The sequence below is a fragment of the Lactuca serriola genome, chromosome 4, assembly GCF_051521515.1.
Source record: "Lactuca serriola cultivar US96UC23 chromosome 4, Lser_US96UC23_V15, whole genome shotgun sequence".
Lineage (NCBI taxonomy): Eukaryota > Viridiplantae > Streptophyta > Magnoliopsida > Asterales > Asteraceae > Lactuca > Lactuca serriola.
In genome coordinates, this window is record NC_136411.1 from 387,725,552 (window position 1) to 387,747,064 (window position 21,513).

The window sequence follows — 21,513 nt, forward strand, 5'->3', positions numbered from 1 at the left end:
TGAATCAGAGAGAAACCTTATGACACTTAGATTTAATGGTGTATGTGTTCTTATCCATGTGAATTGTCAAAACCATAGTCACAAGACAAAAATAATGACAAATCCAAACTCATATGGACTGAACTCAATCTTAATTTCTTTCCATCTGGCAGCTCAAGGATTTACCATTGCTTCCAAGTTTTTGTGCAACCAATTGAGAACTCTAAGAACTCATATGCAAAGCTATCTTTAATTGGAATGGGCACAGAATATGTCAACACGATAGGTTATAAACCTCAAGTCGTGTGCTAGTGAAGAACTTCAGGTTTTATTCTTGATTAGTTCTTAAGACTTTCAATACCTTTAAGTCTCCCACTGTCCTCTTGACATATAAGACTCTCTTGTCAAATATTCAAGAGATAGTGTGGATTCTAATCAAGACAAAAACTTCACACAATTGGCCTTAGTTGGTCTTTGTTTTTATCCAAAACATCACAACTTACCAATTTCAAATGTACAAGAGTAGAAAACTTTTACTCTTACATTTGACAAGTATTTTAAACCTTCTTTAAGACATGTCACTCAAGTTACAATCTTGGAGTGTGAATCTAAGACTTGTATTGGAACGAAGTATGAGTTATCTTCTTGATTTAACCATTCCAACAATTCAAGATTCCTGTTCTTAGTTATAAGAGTGCACTAAGATTTCTATAGAGAGCTAATTGTGATATGGTTTCTTAATCATTAAGATGATCACAACAGCTGATACTAAAGTACTCTCCCATCTTTCTAGATTTGAGAAACTTTTATCCTTCTGCCTAATTTAACTCTTCTTATTCGTTCTGCCTTACATTGAAACTTTTCCAATATTTCAGAATTATACTTAAACGTGCAAGTATAACCATATTTACTGAGCTATAGTAAATTATGACGAATAGTCTTATCAATCTTTTGTGGTGGACTTAGCCAGTGCACAAGAATGTGTACTCGATCCCTTAGTCCTCTACTTAACTCACACATCCATGTGAACAAGTAGTTAGTCTTAATTTTTTTCAATGCTTGAAAGTTCTCATCCATCATGCTATACAACTTGCATGATTCCAAGTTTCTATCCAACTGAAACTTGGGTGACGAGAATCTTCTCTTATTTGGTAAATTTAGACATTACCACAAATGAGAGAATCAAATTTACTTTCCAATATTGCTATCAGTGTAATCTTATAAGCAACAATTTTCCACAAACGCCATTTTAAGGATACATAAAATAAATAAAATCAAAATTTCCTTTTATTTTAAAACTTTGCGGAAAAACTTATCCTTACAATCCATATGAAAACTATTTGTTATCTATTCCTAAGAAATATCTCATAACTCCTAAGAAGTAGCTCAAGAATCCAACATATTCTTTCCTTAAGTTCCTTCACTTTTCTATGATTCTTAAAACATCACCATGTGACCCAGTCACATCATGTATCAATAATCTCAGAATAGAAACTTAGCAGAGTTAGATAGTGGACTTTACCTGAAGTAGAGTCAAACTTATTGACTTTAACACCCTTAGGTAAATTGGCAGCTTTGCAACCAATGCCCCTTCCTTTGGTAATTTAACATATGGACGCTTTGGTAATGGAACATGGGACTATCACAGACTTAGCCTTTCTCTTTACCATTTGGTCAAACAAGTTGACTATGGCCGATCCCTTTCCATTAGGAAGAGAGAGATTTACTGGATATCCAATGCCATCATTGTCAATGTCCATAAAGTTTTGGAAGTTGATCTTAGCAAATAAATAAGATCATTATGGGTCTTGTCATAGTCTGTTTCATAGGAGTGCCAAAGGAACTCACTATGTGACTTAGAAAGTAGTTGAGCCACCAACTTTCTCAAGACTTTGACACCCAACTCTCCCGGCTTGTCAATATGTGACTACATCTCCAAGATGTGATCACACATAGACCTTTGCTTGCCAATAGGGCTTGAGTGAACTTAAACTTTTCAAGAACTTATGGGTTAGGGAGAATAATTGGAGGAGGTGAAAGAAGTATGATTTCCATGGGACATAATCTTCATTTAGGAAATCTTGTTTCAAGAGATTTGGGAAGATTATAAATGTCTAAACCAGACATCTTTTGGGAGATATTCAAGATAGTTGATTTAAAGTCCTTAATAAAACACCCAATATGAAATATTAAGGCTAGGACCCAACACAATACTTTTATAACTTGGAAGAGGGATGCCGTAATCCAAGCTATAAAATATTTGAAGGTAGGTGAATGACGATTCACCAATTTCCACCAAGATAAACGAAATGTATTATTAGGTTTTAATTGGATTTGAAACTCCTAGATCTTTTGAGATTCATTGAACTTTTCAATGCCATGTTTCAATCTTGAGTGTGCCCTTTAGGTTTTGTGACTGGGATGCCGAGGATCACAAAACAAGGTATGAAGTAACCATGCAAATATACTTGGTACCCTTAATATTTACCCCTTAATCGATGTGCCGGTTAAACACACACGCTCCACCGATACTATGATAAATATTAAGTTACCCATTGCCTACCTTGTTAAGTCCAGGTTAGTCTGCCGGTTAACCACACACGGTCCACTAACCGACTTAAACAAAGTGCAAAGTGTAATTTCATGGGTTAGCACCTTATTCACATATTTCCGAAGTAACTAAGATTGGGTATTAATTAGAGTTTAATTACTTAGTATTTATCATTAATACTTTTAATGAAGGGAGAATTATAGTCCTTATCCTACCCGTTCAGCTAATGAACCTCTACCGGTCAAGGAAGCGGTGGGTGAGAGTGGACACCCATTAAACTGTCATTATATAGGCAATAACCTTATACCCCCTTATAGACCGGCTTCGTGAATGAGGCCTACTAACGGTAAGATTGACTTTACTCTTATAAATATATATAAATATTATTAACTTATAATATTATAAAGTATAACGGTTAAATTTGAACTTTTAAAATTCTAAGGGCTAACTAGGAATTAAAGTTTTCATAAGTGAAAACTTTTCAAATTCCAAAACTTGAGGGCAAGTTTTGAAACTATTCAAAACTAATTAATTCCATAACTTATGTGTTTAATGTACTTTTAATTAAAAAACACTTCAAGTTCCATAACTTGAGGACAAGTTATGGAAGACATTAAAATAATAAAAGAATGTAACTTTTCTAAATTTTGTAACTTATGGAATTAATTAAGGTTGCACATTTTATTACTTAATGAAGTGACTCTTGAACCTCCATAACTTGAGGACAAGATTCTTCATTTTTTGTAACCATTGCCAACTTTTATGAGTTTTATAAAACTTAAATGTGACTTTTCATGTAACTTGAGGACAAGTTACACAAACACATTTTAGAATCATCTCTTAGATTGAAATAGATTGAAAAAACATAATCAATTAACTTATCTATTAATCTAAGAAACTCATATGAACAAAGATAATTCACATCAAACTTTTTCATATAATTAGCATAACTTTTAAACTAATACAAAACATGAATCTATTAACAATTATCTTTGAAATTGGATTAGCATGAACATTACCACATCAAAAACAAGTTTACAAGTTCAAAAATAGCTTAGAGTAATGTTCCTAGTCCAATTCCAGCCAAGAAACACGAAGATATGCTGTCTGGCGGCCAAACTCGTCGAGTTCATGCTCTAATACATGAACTCGTTGAGTTTTCTACCAGAACTCATCAAGTTTTATGGTTTGGACAGATTCAACTTTGAAAAAACACATTTGCATCAAGTATAAGAGAAAGCAAGCCTAGGCTCTGATACCACTGTTGGATTTTGAGCATTGTAACACTCCTAAGTGTACATGCAACCCTAAATACCTTGGATCTATGTTTTCTCTATTATACATGCAAATATGAACTTTCCAAGGTATTCATCCTAACTAGCATAATAACATTGATTCATATGAATATATCAAGTTAGAATTACATACCTCTTTGATGTAGAATGTCTTCATGAAGCTTGAGTGCCTAGTGCCCCAAGTGTGACACCTCAAATGGTTCACACAACACCAAATACACTTGGAATAGATTAGAGAGAAATCCAAACTTTCATAAAATCGGCTAGCACTTTCACATATACTCTAGTGCCGATTTTGTCACCAATAAGATCTTTATATAGTGTCACAATTAGGGTAAACCCTAATTGTCGTGGCTTTCCATTTCCTTGGATCCATGGGTTCAAATACACCATGGAGCATCCTATGGGTTTTAGCCCAACTTGATAATCCATGGAGCATTAGCCCACTATTCAAGTATGGATGATTTACACAATCAACCTATATATTGAATTAGTCTTCTTTTGATCACTTAATAAATCCTAGATTAATTCTTGATCAATACTAATTAAATAATCTTATTAATATATTAGAACTTATAATATATTAACAAACCTTAAGTGTTATTTCTCTCATTATAGTCTATCCAAATGCATGATTGCATGCAACCCAAATGGACCATGTCGGGTCGAGTCAAGTCTTACCAATTATAGTTATGGACTTAGACATTAATCCAACATAACAACTTTTGGTCGCTGCCATAGATCCCAAGTTATCCGAGCATGGGGCAGTCCCCCCCCCCCCTCCAAGCTATAAAAGCATAACCAAACAGATACCCACCACGGGTAAAGGAATTTTGGGTATTACTAATTTTGATTGTAATGAGGTTCTTGATAAGGCTCAACTCAGGCATCCTGATCTAATAAGAGATCAAGATGAATATGTCATTCTTGGAATGAGATTTCGAGCTCTCCACAGCAAAATCACAATGAAGCATCCCTCAAATTCTGAAATCAATGCTCTTCTTCGTACATCCACAAAGCCACCAATCGATGATGTTCGTGGTAACATGGATGCTCCATTAAACAAAGATGATAAGAAGATTCTGAGTGTAGAAGTGTCCGAACCAACGCTGATTTTAGATGAGCCTCCTCAGATTGATGAAGCTGCAACAAGAAAAGTTCCTATTACTAATCAAGTTTTGGATGATCCTCATCATGATGATAATGATGATGCCAATTATAAGATTGAGTTTATCGAAACTCAATTTTATCTTTCAAATCTTCTTTCTTCAAGAACTCAATTTCAATTCCTCTAAGCCTCTTCTTCCAAACAATATATTGACCTCAAATTCCAATTATATTTTGATGAGATGGTTATTGGAGATAGTGATGATGATACTAACAAAGATGATGATGATGAGAAAGGTGCTCATGATTGAAAAGATGATGAAGGGCAATCCAAGAATGAATCCAATTCGAACATTGGATCTTCCAATGAGATAGCATATCCTTGTGCTCTACTTGACATGCAAGAGAAGATTGGAAAAGTTGATGCCAAAGTAGATAAAGTGAATGCTCAAGTCGAAGCTCTTGATTCGAAATTAGATCTATTTATGATTTAATTATTTAAATCTGAATATTTGAATTTGGTAATTAATTTTAAATATATTTAACTGAAATTGAAATTTGAAAATTTAATTATATGTATTTGAATATTATTTAAACATGAACTAAAATTTGAATATTTATCTTGAATTTTATTTAATATGAAAATTAATTTAAAAGAAAAGATTATAAATTTAAAAGGTTTAAATATATTATATATTATAAACCTACTATATGTATAAAAATTATACCACATGTGTCATCACATGTTAATTAAAAATTATTTTCGAATCAAGACTAGGCTCATCTACTCTAATACTCTAATTTTTTTTAAGGATGTCTCTTTGATTCATAATGAGGTTGATTTTTAAAATTCCTTATGCTTATCTCCCTCACCGCCTTTTTTTATTTTCAGAGTGGAGTTACCGAAAGGTGCTTTATCAAATTTTATTTCATGATTAAAAGTATTAATCAAGCAAAATAGAAAATTCTTGATATATATATAAACCAGAAACGTGAGTCATGTGCAACCCACGAAAACATACATTTTTTTATATTCTAATGATGGAGTGTGTATGGCTAAACGGGACAATATTTTGAGAAAATAAGTTAAAATAAGAGTCGCTCGTGAAATTATTTTGTTGATGGATCATTTGTGGTTAACCGACACGTCAACATGAGGATAAATTTTTTTCGGCGTTCGAGTGGTTTTGCTTGGTTGATTCACCATCAATTAAATGATCAATGGTATCCCATCATTAAATTTGAGATGAGCACAATCGAGATTAACATTCCATTGAACGTCAATTAATCTCAAATGATCTAGGAGTTTCATGAGTTTGAAACTGCAAAGTTGGATTGCCTACCTAAATAACTTTGTTGCGTGTTTACGACATCCTTTTACACATTGGAAAGACAAATATTGATCCTACCCTTGTTAATAATTCATTTAGGGTTAAAAAGTATTTTAAGGATAAATACAAACTAACTAAACTTCCTTTCATCTTGTAGGAGACGAACAATAAGAAGAATGGCAATCCTCCTCCTCCTCCTCTTTCTCCCTATAAAAACTCGAACTTCTATCTCATTTTAATCTTACACAAGGAAAAGCTCAACAATTAAAATAATTTGGAATGGATTCGCAACCTCAGCATTGCCTTGAGGTATGAAGGAAAATAGTATATCCTCATTGAGAATCCCCCTTACATGGATGATGAGTCATGTGAAGAAGATATAGTTGTATACAATAAACATGATGATGAATCTAAAAAAGTTGATTGGATAATGCTGGCGACCATGTCTCCTGATTATCAAAAGAGTTTCGACGGTCTTGGGGCGTATGAAATAAATGATCATCTCAAGGAAATGTTCCAAGAGAAAACTCGGCAAGAAAGTCTTTATACCATCAAATCCTTGATGGCTTGTAAACATCAATATGAGAATTTTATGTGTGTGCACCAAAAGATGAAGTCGAAAATTGACAGACTATTGAATTTTGGTGCAACCCTACTACTATTGTCTTTGTCATTAACAAGGTGTTGAACTTGCTTTCTAGTTCATACCACCAGTTCTTCATGAACTATAATATGAACTATATCGACAAGACCCTTCGAGCTTCATACTATGTTAAAAAACCGTCGAGGCTAGTTTGGCTAAGAACAAAAGCTCCAACCCAACTACTTATGTGTTGGTCATTGAGCATGGTGTAAACAAGATGAAGAAGTTTTCTTATTTTAAAAGAAAAACCAAGGTTGGATCTTCCAATCACGACCTTAAGAGAAACGTTGACTCGCAGATTATGCCTAACACTTACCCAGAAGAGACCGTTTGCTTTTACTTTTAAGAGAATGGTTACTGGAGACGTTGCTACCCAAAATACCTTGATGAAATGAAGAAAAACAAAGTCAAGGGTGTTGGCTCGTTGGGTATTTTTATGATTGAACTTCAAAGTATATCATCTTCTAATTATTGGGTTCTTGATACGGGGATGTAGTACTCATATGTTCTCAGACTTTTAGCGACTAAAAGTAAATAGAAGATTAAAGCATGGGGAGTTAAACCTAATCATGGGTAACTGAGGAACTATGCCTATTACGAAGATTGGGTAATACAACATTATGTCGAATAATGAAGTTTCTATTAGTTTAGTTATTTGTTGTTGCTCACCAAATATGCCATGAAACATTATTTCATTCTATACATTGTTGGCTGGATTTGGTTTTTTTTTTTGGTAATGGTGTTTATCAAAAGTGTTGTTTTTGTTGGCCACACTAATAATTTAATGTGAGATGTTGGTTTCTCTAATCCTAATGTGTTGGACAAATCATGTTTGTGGCATTTTCAACTTAGGCATATGAATCAGAAACGCATCACGAAGCTCAAAAAGGATGGGATCTTGGAATCATGTTACTTGGAGTCAAATGATGTATGTGAGTCTTGCTTACTTGGCAAGAGGACTAAAGTTCCTTTCATAGAAAAATGTGAACAAGGTAAGGATTCATTGGAATAAATCCACACTGACATATGTGGGTTGTTCAAATGCACAACAAGGCATGGTGGATGTTACCTTGTGACTTTTATTGAAGATTTGAGTAGATATGCCTATATCTACATAGTGGAGCACAAGTCATAAACTTTTGAAGAGTTCAAAGAGTTCTAAATGAAATTTGAAAACCAACTCGGCAAGAAGATCAAGATGCTTCAATCCAATAGGGATGGAGAATACTTAAGTCCTAGGTTCATCAATCATCTTAAGGATTATAAGATCGCCTCACATATTACTACAAGTAGAACACCATAACCGAATGGTGTTGCTGAGATAAGAAATGAAATGTTACTTGATATGGTTCGATTGATGATGACTCAAGTTACGCTTCCAATAATTTTATGGGCTTTTGCTCTACAAATAGCTGCTAATATCTTAAACCACCTACCAACAATGAAGGTCGATAAGACACCATTCGAAATATGGAATGGAAAACCTCCCAGTCTTGCACATCTGCACATAGGTAAATCTTTTGATTATTCTGCTACCTTTAGATAGTGTACTTCTTGCTATTAAACCTCATCAGCTCCTTGACCTCTGGTTGAGAACTATATTTAACAATAGGCTCTTTCTCTTGAATCTTTTTAGCTTCAACTTGGTTCCTACTGATTTCTTGGGATAACATCACTTTTTAAAGATATGCGGCTATCTGAGAAACAAAGACTTTGTTCTTAAAGGGTTTCTAGTAATAATAATGAAAGGATCAAGTAAGGTAACCCATAAAATACCATTTCTCTAATATGGGTTAAAGTGTGTCCTAGGCTTTACAGCATACATAATCCTAACAAAGCCATATTCGCAAATATGACACACATGGTTAGACCCATTCCATATTTCTAATAGTGTTTTAGACACGTTTAATAGTATAGGATGAATGAATTTAGTTGTATGCTCTAAGACATATTCCCAAAAACTAATTGCAAGCGATATATGACTCATCATAGATCGAACCATATCAAGTAATGTATGATTTCTTCACTCGGTTGCACCATTTTGTTTCCCAAGTGGAGTCAATTGTGATACAACCTTAAAATTCCTAAGATTATTGTAAAACTCTTTAGTAAAATAGTCACCATTCCTTTCTAATCTGAGGATCTGAATCTTCTTTTTTAGCTAGTTCTCTACTTTATTTTGGAAAATGTTGAACATATATAATATTTCAGACTTATGCTTAATCAAAATAACATATGCATACCTACTAAAGTCGTCAATGAAGATCATGAATTATATAATTCCATATCTAGTGGCAGATCAAAATGGTCCACAATATACGTGTCATAAATTCCAATAGATGTTTGCCTCTTTCACCATTCCTTTAAATGGAACTTTTTTCATCTTGCCAATAAACAAGTTTTCCGTTCATGATAATATTTTATTCGAATGACCCCAAAATCCCATTAGACTAGAGTTTGGACATGAACTTCCTATTTACATGTCTAAGGAGATAATGCCAAAGATTAATTATATCCAAAACTCCCTTAGATGAATCAACACTAAATATTGAACTTTTTCTATCTTTTATACTTCCAATGGTTTCATAGATGGCATAGCTACGTTTTGATTTTAAGTAAAGAATATCATTTTTATAAACTAAAATTAACCCATCATCACATATAAAATTAAAACCAATAATTTATAAACCATAAAAAGAAATAATGTTTCATGTCATGTGTAACGCTTGCATTTCTCTCTAGGAATTACTAAGATGATGTAATTGTTTGGGTCAATAATTGTAACGTTTTTGAAGTAAATAAAAAGAGTTATCTGAGTATTATTTTTTCTATGTGTAATTACATGTAATATGCATACTTATCGTGATATAATAAAAATATGAATAACATACGCGTCAAAATAGAATAATAATTTAGATGAATATCCTTGATGAAACACGAATTAGTCGAGATGAGGATTCCTGAGATATAAGGAATATTGAAATCCAATTTCATATGAAGGAGTTATGCTTCTTCGAAGTTTCACGATTAAACTGGCATGACTCTACGCATCGTAAAAAGTGAAATTTTGATAAATTATTTTTTAGCCTTAGTGATCTAAACGGAAGTCATATTAGTCGTTAAATCGAGAATGTGTATATAGAGAATGTCCAAATCTGACTTCGCGGGAGGAAGTTTTAATTTTTTGAAATTTCAGCGCAATAATGTATGCAAAGAAATCGAAATTATAATTTGTTGATTGTTAGCCAAAACAATCTAAACTTGAATTAAAGATCTCATTAATAGGAGTTCAATGATATAAATAAAGTCGAAAATAAACGCCAGATGAGAAAATTATGCATTTTACACGGGATTAAACAGTCTATGTTGTTGATGTCATATATAGCTACATGTGGATATAAAGAATGTCAAAAATGGAGCTCGTATGAAAAATTTATGCAATTTTGAAAATTTGGAAATTGGTACGAGCACGTGTGCGGCACGCATAGTATTCCAACGGCTCTAGAACCAATTATATTGACTTTTTCTATGTCGTAGCCAACTTTACCTTTAGTTTTATTGTTCTGGCATAGCCCTACAGCCCGTGAGGTATTCAACCAAATAGGATCCCTACGAGTGGGATTTCCAAACTTTGGTCAGGAGAAACCACGGTAAGTGAAGCTACAATCTAGTTATTTTAGTTTAAATTATATTTATAAAAATAAGTTGTTATTAAGAACCGATAAATAAGAGCTAGAATTGTCATGTTGGGTTGGTTGTTGGATTTCTGAAAGCCTATATGCGGAAATGGTAATGCCTCCTAACTGTCCTGCCTGGTTAATCCTTATTTGATAGAACTATCGGTACTTATTGGAATGGCTGATAGGTGTAGACTATCATTTGAAATGTTAGAATAAGACTTAGTAATAATGATACTAGATCACGTCAAAGGAAAGGTCAAGTGCAAGAAACGAAGCGCTGCCCGAGTTTCAAATCATCACTTTAACAAATGAGTGCATAGTAAGTTCGACTTGAACATATATATATATATATGAAGTATCTAGATGACTATATGATATATCATAACATAGAACAGATGAGATGATGATAAAATGAGAGGCCTTGACTTTATAGATGATCTAATTGTCTAACGGAGTATAAATGATTAACATATACTATTTTAGACAGTCCAGTGGAATACTGACAAGCTCACAACCTGAAAGTGATTTTGAACAATGTGTTCACTAAAGATGTACTCCACCCCCTGGTTACCTTATTGACATACATTTTTGAGGGAATCCCTTAAGCAGTGTTGTCAACCCCTGGTGCATAAAATAATCCTTAAGGAAGGTCCCTTGAGACTAGTATTTAGGGTCATAATGTTAGGATAACATGAATAGGTAATCGTGTTGAATTGTTTGATGAAAAGAATTTAATTAAAGAATTTAATTATTGTGGGTTGAAACCTTATGTGCTCATCAGACTTCCCCAATGTAACGACCCGAAAACCAAGATAAAATTTTTTCATTAAAAAAAGAGTTATAATAATCACATTGTTCCGAAACCACAATCTAACAATAATGTCAAATCATCAAAGTACAATATCAAAAGTTCATAAAATAGTGAGGAGAAAATGTTGTGCCATCACGCCGGTCCCTTCCCCTTAATACTAGAAGTACCTAACATCACAAATATAAACTGTAAGCAAAAGCTTAGTGAGTTTCCCCAAAGTACCACATACAAAACATAAATAAGTTAGTGCTATTAGCCAAACCATAGTCTTACAAATAATTTCCTGCCGAGGGCCAAATCCCGGTCTTCCATACAATTGTCACGGGGCATATCCTGCTCTTTCATATAGATGCTAGGGTATTAACATTGCATCTAGTTTATATTAAACTCGTATGTAGTAAGTGATCATAGGAGGGTATTAACATCGCATCTAGTTTACAGGGCAAACACATCTTCAACTAGTTTTACTTATGAATAAAACTAGGTATCATCAAATTAAGTATGGCAATTATACTTGTACTTTTCGGTCTTGGAACGTTTAAGACTATAATTCGGTTGTATGGAAAAATATAGGATTTTCCAGGTTAAACGTCATTATTTTACAAGCAAACAATTTACAATTCAACCTTCTAGAAACAAATACGATTACTTATTGAAAACAATACTTTACGGTAGAGCGAATGGAAATAGGAACATATTTAGAAAAGGTTCAACACTTATTTACAAACCAGTATAACGTAAAGGACCCTTAATTGTTAATTATATGGTTCCTTAGCTTATACATTAGTGTAACGTCCCAAAAATACGAGCCAAAAAAATTCATTTTTAAAACATATACTTAGCAAAACATTAGAAATAAAACGTTCACCGATCATATCATTTCCTAAAAGATATCGCATGTCTGGTAAAACATTTTATAAAACATAATAATGTCGGAATACAAATCCCCAGGAAGATCTCATAGTGCGGAATACGAGGCATGTGTGTGATGTGCCGCTAACGCGCCAACTCCTTCCCCTTCGAAGAAGAGGTACCTGAAACCAAAATTGAAAACTGTAAGCACGAAGCTTAGTGAGTTCCCCTAACATAACACATACCATACAATCACATAACATACATATATTGTCAGGCATATCTAGGTGCCCGACCTACCCCTTCGGTCCTCTCGACCGGATACTGACTAGTATATCTGGGAGCTGGCCTCCCCTTCGGTCCTCTCGACCGGATACTGACTAGCATATCTGGGTGCTACTCTCCCCTTCGGTCCTCTCGACCGGATACTGACTAGCATATCTAGGTGCTGGTCTCCCCTTCGGTCCTCTCGACCGGGTAGTGGGGACTATTTCACCCCTACTACTACCACATAACACATATATCACATAATCTATCTAGCATGGCTGGGCATGACCGCCCATTCGGCCCTATCGACCGGTAATCTGGGGGACTATCTCCCCATACTGTCACTAGCACATAGCATCATATCATACTAGCACAATAACATATCACAGGTAGTAGCAACCCTAGATGAATATCACAGAGACAAACATCTATCATACAATTCCTACCGGTGGGCCGACATTGTGGTCGTCGACCCACCGCTACTAGAAGGTAACTCACCTCAAAGTAGTTGCTGATCTGTGTGGGAAATGACTGTCTTCTGCTGCTGCTGCCCCGGTAATCCTCCGGCTATAATTCCCACAAAACACTCAGTCAAATACTGCTAACCGACCTCAGGGTAAAATGACCATTTACCCCTAACCAAGCCAAGAGTCAAAGTCAAAGTCAACTTCCAGTTGACCCGACTCACCGAGTTGGCTTGCCAACTCGCCGAGTCCCTATCCATTCGATTGACCATAATCCCGTCTCTACTCGTCGAGTTAGGCATTGAGTCGACGAGTTTTCTTCTAACCGATGTCCAATAGTCCTTCATCCTACTCGCCGAGTTGTATGAACAACTCGTCGAGTTCATCTTCATCCGAAGAACATTCTATGCTGAGACTCGCCGAGTTGTATGAACAATTCGCCGAGTCTGTTCTTGAGGCAAGAAGATTTCCTTGGACTAGCCGAGTCAGGGCATTGACTCGCCGAGTTCCTTCATGGGTGAGTCTGGCTTCCGACTCACTGAGTCACACCCCATGACTCACTACTCCACTCCGAAAACACAAAAAAGGGGAAAACTCAAGGACTCGCGACTCGACTCGCTGAGTCCGATGAACGACTCGCTGAGTCTATCACATGCAAATACTATATACTCGATTTTTCTTGAATCCAGCTCATGCCATACCTAGATCTGGGTATCAAGGGCTTGATTAACACGTAAAGTTTCCAACTTTACGTGTAAATAAACACCAATGAAGGTTTTAGGTCTCAAAATGCACTAAAAGAGTAGATCTAGGGCTTTCATGCAATATGGCTCCATAAAGGCAGTAGATCCGAGCTCCTGGAGCCCAATCATGCCTAGATCTAAAGGTTAATCAACTTATTACAAACCCTATTCATAATCAAGCTTGGAAATGGCTCAAGAAGGACTTTAATGGAGCTATAAGGGACTATAAGCATGAAAACAAAGGAAAACTGAGTTACACCTCAAGGAAATCACTGAAATAACACCAAGATGTCTGGCCTCCTTCTTCTCTTCTTGATCTACTCTCCTTTTCTCTCAAGATCTTCAAGAAAACACACCAAAGCACTTCAATCTCACAAGGAACAAGGGTTGGATGATATAGGGAGCTCTGAGGGTAAAGGGGGCAAGCTTGGGGGCGCATAAGATGACTTAAATAGGGTGCAAACCCTTGAAATTAGGGTTTCATTAGACAGCGGGGACTCGCCAAGTCCAGAATATGGACTCGCCGAGTCGCCAACTTAAACGTGTTCCATCTCCCGTCTCTACTTGGTGAGTCAGGCCTACAACTTGCCGAGTCCCAGGCAAAAAATGCAAAACACTTAGATAAATTTTACATACAAGGAACCAGGTGCTACAAATATCCCCCACTTATTTTAGACTTCGTTCTCGAAGTCTGCTGCTCGATCCTAAAACTGCTCGGGGTAATGCCCCATTATTTCTTCCACCGGCTCCCAAGTCCATTCTGAACCCTTTCGGTGCTGCCATTGCTCCTTCACTAATTCCACCCTCTTGTTCCTCAGATCCTTCGACTTCCGTTCGAGGATTGCGACTGGGCGCTCAATGTAATTCAGGTTGTCATCAACCTGTATATCCTCTAGCGGTACCACCGCTGAATCATCCACTAGGCACTTCCGCAACTGGGAGACATGGAAGGTGCTGTGGATCTTACTGAGCTCGGCTGGCAGATCCAGCCTATATGCCACCTTGCCCACCCGAGCTACAACCCTGAATGGACCAATGTATCTCGGGCCCAACATGCCCCGCTTCCTGAATCGAATGACGCCTTTCCAAGGCGACACTTTCAGGAGAACCATATCCCCGAACTGGAACTCCAGGTCTGATCGATGCTTGTCAGTGTAACTTTTCTGTCGACTCTGCGCAGTCTGAAGCCTGCTTCGAACCTGTTGGATTCTCTCGGTCGTCTTGAGCACCACCTCGGTGCTCCCCATGACCCTCTAGCCAACTTCACCCCAACATATCGAGGTCCTGCACCTCCGTCCGTACAACATCTCGAATGGAGGACTGTCAATACTCGCGTGGTAGCTGTTGTTGTACGAGAACTCAGCCAAGGGAAGTTAGGTATCCCAACTACCACCGAAGTCTAGCACACACGCCCGCAACATATCCTCCAACGTCTGGATGGTCCGCTCGCTCTGACCATCCGTCTGCGAGTGAAAGGCGGTGCTAAAATGCAGACGAGTGCCCAACTCATCATGAAACTTCTTCCAAAACCTGGAAGTGAACCGCACATCTCAGTCTGATATCACTGACACTGGCACCCCGTGCCGCGCCACTATCTCCCTGATATAAATATCGGCCAACTTTTCGGCCGAGATACTCTCCTGGATTGGAATAAAATGGGCGCTGTTGGTCAACCGATCCACAATGACCCAAATCGAATCTACTCCTCGCACCGTCCAGGGAAGCTTTGTGATAAAATCCATCGTAATATCTTCCCATTTCCACAACGGGATATCCAACGGCTGCATCTTGCCATGCGGTCTCTGATGCTCGGCCTTGACCTTCCTGCAGGTCAAACACCGCTCGACGTACCACACCACATCCCGCTTCATGTAGGGCCACCAATAGTCTAGATGAAGATCCCTATACATCTTCGTCGCCCCTGGATGAATAGAGAATCGGGATTTGTGCGCCTTCTCCATCAAGATCAGGCGCACGCCTCCATGATACGGCACCCACACCCTACGGTGTAGTGTCAATAATCCTCGGCTATCATAATCGAAGGAGGTCACTTGACCCACTATTCGCTCACTCTTCTGATGTTCCTCCTTCATAGCCTCCTGCTGAGCTTCCCGAATCTGCTCTAACAGTGGAGTCACCACCGTCATCCTCATACACCCATCCCCGATCGGTGCCGCCTCACGGCTAAGTGCATCGGCCAACACATTGGCCTTCCCCGGGTGATAAAGTATCTCGCAATCATAATCATTCACCATGTTCAACCACCGACGCTGCCTCATGTTCAGATTCGGCTGATCCATGACGTACCTCAAACTCTTGTGGTCCGTGTAAATGGTACATCGAACCCCGTAGAGGTAATGCCGCCAAATCTTGAGGGCGAAGACCACCGCCCCCAACTCTAAATCATGTGTCGGGTAGTTCGCCTCGTGAGGCTTCAGTTGCGTCGAGGCATAGGCAATGACATGTCCCCTCTGCATCAATACTGCGCCTAAGCCCGAGATAGACGCATCACAGTATACCACAAAATCCTCTACGCCCTCGGGCAGGGCTAAGATTGGCGCTTCGCACAATCTCTGCCTCAGAATCTCGAATGTTGCCTGCAGCTCAAGCCTCCATCAAAAGACCACGGCTTTCCTAGTCAACCGTGTCAGGGGTACGACTATATTGGAGAAATCCTAAATGAATCTCCGATAGTAGCCTGTTATTCCTAGGAAACTCCAAATCTCGGATGGAGACTTCGGAACCTCCCATCTCATCACGGCCTCCACCTTGGCCGGGTCTACTGAAATCCCGTTTAGGTTGAATAGGTGCCCAAGAAGCTGCACCTCGCGCAACCAAAACTCACATTTGGAGATCTTGGCGTACAAGCTCTCCCTCCTCAAGGTCTCCAAAACCTCTCTCAGATGCTCCCCGTGCTCTTCCTGCGTCTTGGAATAAACCAAGATGTCATCAATGAAAACTATCACAGACCGATCCAGTATCGGTCTAACACACGCGGTTCATGAGGTCCATGAACGCGGCAGGAGCATTGGTGAGCCTAAACGGAATCACTACGAACTCATAATGGTCATAACATGTCCGAAACGCGGTCTTCTGTACATCCTCCTCTCTGACCCTCATCTGATGACAACCTGAACACAAATCGATCTTGGAGAACCAAGATGCTCCCTGTAACTGATCAAAGAGGTCATCAATCCTCGGGAGTGGGTAACGGTTCTTCACCGTTACCTTATTCAGCTCCCGGTAATCTATACACATCCAATGCGACCCATCCTTCTTCTTCACAAAAAAGATCGGGGCTCCCCAGGGTGAACTGCTCGGTCGAATAAATCCCCTGTCTAGCAGCTTCTACAACTGCATAGATAACTCCTGCATCTCGGGAGGAGCCAACCGATAGGGTGCCTTGGCTATCGGAGCCGCACCAGGAACTAGGTCGATCCTGAACTCTACCTGATGCTCCGGAGGTATTCCAGGAAGCTCCTCCGGGAACACATCAGTGTAGTCTCGCACCACTGGAACCTCGCTCACCATCGCATTAATCGTCTCCCGGGTATCCATAACGTACGCGACATATCCCACGCAACCCTGCTAAAGGTAGCGCCTAGCTCTCGCTGCTGAACATACTGTGGGTCCACGCTGTGGCCTCTCGCCGTGGATCACCAACTCTCCCCCACTTGGGGTCCTGATCCGCACTAGCTGTTGTGCGCAATCTATCACCTCCCCATTAGGGCTCAGCCAATCCATTCCTATAATCACCTTGTTCCCCCGTAATGGGATGGGAACCAAATCCACCAAATAGCGCTCCTCAAATAACCTTAGAACACAATCCCTGAATACTGCTGACGCTCGCAACGATCGATCATCGGCAATCTCTACCTCTAAAGGGCAATCCAACATGCCCGAAGACTCAGTAAACCTCTTGCTAAGCGCAAGGGAAACAAATGATCGGGTGGCACCCGAGTCAAACAACACCTGAACAGGGATACGGTTCACATGGAACGATCCTAACGCATATACACAGAGCATAAATCAATATCATAACATCATAAAAATAAGATAGAGGGAAAGAATCATACCTGTCACCACATCGGGTGCGGCCCGTGCCTCCTCGGTAGTCAGCTGAAACGCCCGACTCCTCACCACTGGAGCCTCTGCCTTGCCCTGCCAACCATCTGTAATCCGCAGGGTAGCTAGAGCTGGCGCCTTAACCGGCATTGATGTTGTCAACTGGGGGCAATTGGCCTTCTTGTGGCCCCTCTAGTTGCGGTGGAAACACAGCAACTCCGACGTCTGTATCACAGGTGTAGGGGCGGTACAATCCTTGCTGAAGTGCCCTAACTTGCCGCACTTGTAGCAACCTGACGATCCCAACTTGCACGCTCCCTTGTGCGTCTTGTCGCATTTCCTGTAGCGGCCCCGCCCTTGTTGGCCTTTCGGCCCCACATCTGGTCCCTTGGGCTTCTTCCCCGAAGCCCCCAAAACATGCCCCTCTTCCGCCTTCCTCTTCCGGATGTGCTCCATATCTATCTCCCTCTCCCCTTGCCCTGGCAATCATAGAGTCCAGGGTAGGGCAAGCTGAAAAACTGACATGCTCCCGAATATCAGCTCGTAACATGTCATGATAGCGGGTCCTCCTCATATCCTCATCACCCGCATACTGGGGCACCGACAACGCCCTCTCCCGGAACTTGGCGGTGATCTCCGCCACAGTCTCCGTCGTCTGTCTCATATCTAGGAACTCCCTGGCCAGCTGTTGAAGCTCGACAGCCGGCGCAAACTCTACCCTGAACCTGGTCACGAAATCCGACCAGGTCATAGCCTCGACAGCCGAGGCTCCCAACAAGTCACCAATGGACTCCCACCAATCCCTAGCTCGATCTTTCAAACATCCTGCTGCATATCTCACCTTTGACCCCTCAGGGCAGAAGCTAGTCAACTGTGCAGACTCAATGTCTGCAATCCATCGCCTGGCAGCTATGGGGTCCTTCGCCCCGTGAAAATCCGGCGCACCACTGCCCCGAAAGTCCTTGAAGGACAGTGTGCGAGATCCCAACTGGCTAGATGCCATGTCACTGCGGAATGCCCTGAGGCGATCCTCCATCAACTCCACTATCCCTTCCTTGATCGACCCGAAGATAATGGGGGTCGACTCAAGGATGCCTCTGGTGATCTCTGATGCGATGAACTCGCGTAGCCCCTCATCTACTAGCTCGGAACCTGATCCCTAACCCGATCCCTCTTCTGTACTGCCAACTGCTGGCCTCGAGCGTAGTACCACCATTCTGAAATACATAAATAATAATCGTTAGCGATACTGATACCTCTGGAGGGATCACACCTACTACAAGTTCCCTGGTCTTATCTTGGCCTTCCTCGGTTCGGGTACGGATCCTCTGCTTTCAGTAGTATGGGCCCATACTACCTTCCACATCTATCCGTACCTTCTCTAAGGACTTCCTTAACTCCACCAGGTCCCTTTCACTACCGCTGATCACTGCTATACTCATCCTAGGGTTGCCCCAGGAAAATCTCTAACTCCACCCTACCCAGTCCTCAGCTACTGAAGGCCTCCTTGTAATGTCAATTATTCATTACCTGAATACCATCACATGAGGTTAGGCTCACATAATCCTTCGAGTAACAGACTCGGCTCTTCAACGGTTACACTCAGACAAGAGTTGCGCAATAGGGCCAAATCCACCACTCTAAGATTATTCAACCCTGATCACATGTGACGTGACACATTCACCTAATGTCTAACTCCCATCACTCAGAGTCCCACGAAGCACAAAGCAAGCAACATTCAGACAAAAGGGAATAATCTCAAGCAAATCCGTCCTCATAGAGAGAAGCTGAACTAGCATACAATGTTAAACTCATACTATCAGGCATAACCTAAACAGGCTATCCTACTGCCGTCTACTCAATTCTAGCATGCAATTTTCATACACTAAAGCACATAAAGCAGGCACCTAAGGAATCACCCTAGATACTTAGTCCTATTCTAGCATGCTGTTCTACTGAAACTAATAAACATAACATAAGCGTGTATGGGTACTTTGGGGAATACTTACTTGAGCTCGGCCGGTCGCACACATCACACACTTCGATCCTTCTTAAAACTCTTTACTTAGCTTTTAGAAAATATTTTTTTCTTTAAAATCTTTTAATCCCTCGATTTGAGTTTAGACACCCACAAAGGTGTGTCCGAATACCTCAAACCAGGGCTCTGATACCAACTTGTAACGTCCCAAAAATACGAGCCAAAAACATTCATTTTTAAAACATATACTTAGCAAAACATTAGAAATAAAACGTTCACTGATCATATCATTTCCTAAAAGATATCGCATGTCTGGAAAAACATTTTATAAAACATAATAATGTCGGAGTACAAATCCCCAGGAAGATCTCATAGTGCGGAATACGAGGCATGTGTGTGATGTGTCACTACCGCGCCAGCTCCTCCCCTTTCGAAGAAGAGGTACCTGAAACCAAAACTGAAAACTATAAGCACGAAGCTTAGTGAGTTCCCCTAACATACCACATACCATAGAATCACATAACATACATATATTGTCAGGCATATCTGGGCGCCCGACCTACCCCTTCGGTCCTCTTGACCGAATACTGACTAGTATATCTGGGAGCTGGCCTTCCCTTCGGTCCTCTCAACCGGATACTGACTAGCATATATGGGTGCTGGTCTCCCCTTCGGTCCTCTCGACCGGATACTGACTAGCATATCTGGGTGCTGGTCTCCCCTTTGGTCCTCTCGACCGGGTACTGGGGACTATTTCACCCCCTACTACTACCACATAACACAAATATCACATAATATATCTAGCATGGCTGGGCATGACCGCCCCCTTCAGCCCTATCGACCGGTAATCTAGGGGACGATCTCCCCTTACTGCCACTAGCACATAGCATCATATCATACTAGCACAATAGCATATCACAGGAAGTAGCAACCCTAGATGAATATCACAGAGACAAACATCTATCATACAATTCCTATTGGTGGGCCGACATTGTGGTCCTAGACCCACCGCTACTGGAAGGTAACTCACCTCAAAGTATTTGCTGCTCTACGTGGGAAATGACTGTCTTCTGCTGCTACTGCCCCGGAAATCCTCCAGCTATAATTACCACAAAATACTCAATCAAATACTGCTAACCGACCTCAGGGTAAAATGACCATTTACCCCTAACCAAGCCAAGAGTCAAAGTCAAAGTCAACTTCCAGTTGACCCAACTCGCCGAGTTGGCTTGCCAACTCACCGAGTCCCTATACATTCGATTGACCATAATCTCGTCTCTACTCGTCGAGTTAGGCATTGACTCGACGAGTTTTCTTCTAACCGATGTCCAATAGTCCTTCATCCTACTCGCCGAATTGTATGAACAACTCGTCGAGTTCATCTTCATCCTAAGAACAATCTATGCTGAGACTCGCCGAGTTGTAGGAACAACTCGCCGAGTCTGTTCTTGAGGAAAGAAAATTGCCTTGGACTCACCGAGTCAGGGCATTGACTCGCCGAGTTCCTTCATGGGTGAGTCTGGCTTCCGACTCACTGAGTCACACCCCATGACTCACTACTCCACTCCGCAAACACGAAAAGGGGGAAAACTCGGGGACTCGCGACTCGACTCGCCGAGTCCGATGAATGACTCGCCGAGTCTATCACATGCAAATACTATATATTTGATTTTGCTTGAATGCAGCTCATGCCATTCCTAGATCTGGGTTTTTAGGGCTTGATTAACACGTAAAGTTTTCAACTTTA